General features: G+C 33.2%; 1 pseudogene across 1 annotated transcript; it reads right to left on the bottom strand.

Moving 5' to 3' along the window:
• Positions 1-482: 482 nt before the first annotated feature.
• LOC143596857 (syntaxin-23-like) lies at positions 483-2,327 on the bottom strand (annotated as a pseudogene). Its single transcript, XR_013146795.1, has 4 exons — positions 2,133-2,327; positions 900-993; positions 668-809; positions 483-564 (listed from the first exon to the last, which is right to left on the bottom strand). The product of XR_013146795.1 is annotated as a syntaxin-23-like (transcript).
• Positions 2,328-4,080: the final 1,753 nt, after the last annotated feature.

Genomic DNA, 4,080 nt, shown 5'->3' on the forward strand with positions numbered 1-4,080 from the left:
AGCTTTATGTATCGGAAGATCATTTAGGCCCACGATCCTTAACGACCCTTGTGTATTTTAAAATTTTAACTCTTTTGGACTTCTACGCATTAATTTCACATCGCACAACCGAGCTCGAGCCCAAGCTTAGGCTCATTTAAGGTTTATTTCAAAATATATAAAAATAGTTAAACATGTATATAATAAACTAAATAATAAATAATACTCGAGCCGAGCCCCAATCTTGGAAAAAAATACTCACATAAGAAATAGTAAAACAGCCGAAGCCGTAAGCCCAAGCTTGAAAAAACAACACATGAGCCAAGCTCAAGCTTAAGAAAAGGAGCTCGAGCTCGTAAAATCCATACGAGCTGAGCTCAAGCCTAGTCGAGCTCAAGCTAGGCTTGCCTCGTTTGCACTCCTACTCCAAATGATACGATAACATATTGACACTTGACAGAATTACAAGAGTGCCCCTTGTATATAAAACATGCATAGCAAACAACTTGCCTTCTAGATTCAACAAGAAGTGCATACTGTTCTGGACTTCTGCCCGAGCCTGCATCCACTTCACTGGCTTCATTACTGAAAGTCATACAGAACGACAAGGACAAAACAGTAAATTGGCATGTATTCAAACTGAAATAAACTTCTAACAACAATAACTACTGGTTTCATGACTATTTACCGTGAAGAATGAATAGCTTGAGGAACAGCAGGAGAGTAAGCAGTCTCCTCTTTTCGGCTGAAAGCCGTTGTGCTTTCTGGAATTCTTGTAACACCGCTTGAAAATCTTTTGCAAGTTTGGCATCTGTAATCTTTTTACTGGCCTGTAGCAAAATGGTTGAACATAATGTCGACTTATTAACCTTAAAAAAGTTACTAAAAAACACCAACTTGTTTTTATCTTGAACACTTACGCTAACTTCAGCACGATGATCGATGTCACTAGCTTTCTTGAGTTTATCAGATGTATCCTTCACCAATTGCCCAATATGTAATCTTGTTTTGTGCCTATAATTGGGTAAAAACAAATAATCATTGCCGACACTCAACAGGGGTAATATAATTATTAAAAAAACAACTTTAAGTAAAGAAAATGCATCGTGAAATCACTAACAGCTCCTGGTATGATCTAGAGTTTCGTGTTCAATGTGATCAAATGTCTCAATTAAATTGTCCAATTCAATTAGGACTGTAAACGAACCGAATGTTCAGTTAACTGCTTGTGAACCGTTCGGCGGGAAGTTCGTTTTATTCAATATACGAACAAACATGAGCAAAACTGTTTGTTCGCTTAATTAAATGAATGAACACGAACACATGCTTCGTTAGTTCACGTATGCTTATGAACATTCTTTTATGCTTGTTTATTTATGTCAGTTTATGTTCGTTTATGTCCTTTCACTAATGTCCCTTTATGTTCGTTCATTTTTGCCCGTTAACGTTCATTCATTTCTGTCCGTTTATGTTCGTTTACGTTCATTTCATTTCTGTCCGTTTATCTTCGTTCACGTTTGTTTGTCTACGTTTGTTATGTTCATTCGATGTGATTTCTGGATTTTTTGGATGAATCATGCATTTAATGTTTTATATTAGTTCATTTGTGTTCATTTATGTCTGTTTGTGTTCATTTATGCAATTATGTTCCCCTATGTTTCTGAACTGTTCGTTTAGTTTTTTAACGAACGAACACGAACATATTCATTTTTTAAACAATGAACAAATATTTGTTCAATTAACTGTTCATGTTTGTTTAAAGTGTAATGAACGAACACGAACATGCTCAATTTTTACATAAACGAACGTGAGCACAAATATTTGTTCAATTAACTGTTCGTGTTGGCATCCATTTAAGTTAAATGAACGAACGTGAGCACAAATATTTGTTTCGATTAACTGTTCTTGCTGGTGTCCGTTTAAGTTAAATGAACGAACACAGAACATGCTTATTTTCCGAACGAATATTTGTTCAAATAACTATTTGTGTCCATTTAAAGTTAAATGAAGTTTGTTCGCGTTCGTTTACATATTTAAATTCAATAATAATAAATTCTACCGATCTGAACCTAATTACGGACCAAAACAAGCACATACCAACTACGCAACCACAAAACAAAGTAATAAAAAAATTCAACCACACATTAACATACAGTTTGTCTCGAAGCTCAGGAGTATCCTTAGGCGTACCAACAGCATTCACTAGCCTCTGAAACGTAGAGACAGCAGTATTGATCTGGAAGATTCCAGAAGCAATAGCTTGTTGTTGGATCCTGTTGCTTCACGCGGTTGTAACCTCCGCGTCCAGAATTGATCGGCCGCCCAGCTTCAATGTCTTGAAAACTCATTTGTTGAATTGAATTGAATTATGGAAGTGAAGAAGAGTAATGTGTGAGAGGTGTATCCGTATCAATTGGTGTAATCAGTGAAGAAATTAGGGGCGTAATTGATGTGTTGGTACTTAAGCTGTGTTCCTGAGTTTAGGGGTTGTTTGGGGATTCCTTACTTTTGCCCCCTTATAACTTTTTCCTCGTGATAATTTAAAAAAAAGTGTTTGTGTTTTTTTATTACGTGGGGAGGAAACGATGATAAGCTTATATTTTTTGTAACTTATGACTTCTCCTTATAAGTTATAAGGAGGTGAAAATAAGGAATCCCAAACAGCCCCTTAATTTAGTGAGAGATGAGAAAAGAAGATGAATTAGGATAGAAAAGAAAGGAAAAAAAATGATATCGTGTTCCCGAGTTTAATGAAAAGAAGAGAAAATGAAAGAATATTAAATATTTTATGTGTTTCCGAGTTTAATGAAAAGAAGAGAAAATGAAAAGATATTAAATATTTTAAATACCTGGCCTTCATCTCTTCTCTTATCTCCATATCTTTCCAATTTGAAAAGAAATATAAATACACTAAAAACCTCTTCTCTTCATTTCTCTCATTTCCTCTTCCTTTCATTTAAAAAAACTCTGAAACACCAATTTTGTTTATTTCTCTTCAAATCTTTTCTCTTCTCTCATTAAATTAAACCCGGGGAACATAGCGTTAGTAGTATATGGATGGTGATGATTGATATTTTTTTTAAATTTTAAATTCGTAATTTTTTGACTTTTATTGATATTTTTATACAGGTACAGAGAAGTTACAAATACAAAAAAACAACAATGATTTAAATAACTGTTGATAGAAATAGACTTATTTATTTATTAGAAAAACAATTTTAAATACAGAAGAAAAAATAGTATAAAGTTTGAATATCATTTGTATCATCTTCTCCAAAACTATTCGATAAAATATCTCCTCCTAACACGTCGACGACAACCTTTTTATTAAGCATGACAGTATATTTGTAGGACCCATAACTAAGCATATTACATGTCCCGTATATTTCTTAGTAGTCTTAGTTTCCTTTTCTAGTTGATAGTTGTATTATAAGTCTATTAACTTAATTATTATTATAATAGAATATTTTATTATATTAACAATGAGCTTTGGATCCAAAAAACAAAATATAAATCAGTAAATCACATATCACAAAACTAAACTATAACAATTAATCATGCCATCAACTTCACAAAGCACTTGTCTTAGCCATTCTAGCATTAGTTGAGTGGCAAAAAACTCGTCTTCTTAAGGAGAAGACAAGGTTCAAATCCTGACATTGACAGATTATTGATTATTCACTTTGTGTAATTTGAAAAGTAGAAGTAGATTCTCATATGAATCGCCATAAAAATAGTGCTTGTATAAGCAAACCAAGCCGCTCACACGCTCAAGCCTAAAAATAAACTTGTGTAAGCTTCACTTATTGAGTTCAAGTAGACCCATGAGCCTAAACTAGCTTATTATGCATATAGTTTTTATTCAATATATTAAACATATCTTGTAAGTTAAACGAGCCACAAGCTCGACTAGTGATTGCGTAATCCTGAAACTGTTTTTCTATCTCCCATCACATCTTGCCAGCATTGCATACAAGTGATTTACTTACATGATTTATTATTTTTTACTTCAAATTAATTTCTGATCGTTCAAATAAAAAGTTTTATAACAAGCGATTAGCCTATTTTCCTATTTGAGATGATTTCTCATTTTCCTTTAAA

This window comes from Bidens hawaiensis, unplaced genomic scaffold (genome assembly GCF_021521415.1).
Source record: "Bidens hawaiensis isolate Kalapana, Puna unplaced genomic scaffold, B.hawaiensis_p1.1 tig00047156_1, whole genome shotgun sequence".
Classification (NCBI taxonomy): domain Eukaryota; kingdom Viridiplantae; phylum Streptophyta; class Magnoliopsida; order Asterales; family Asteraceae; genus Bidens; species Bidens hawaiensis.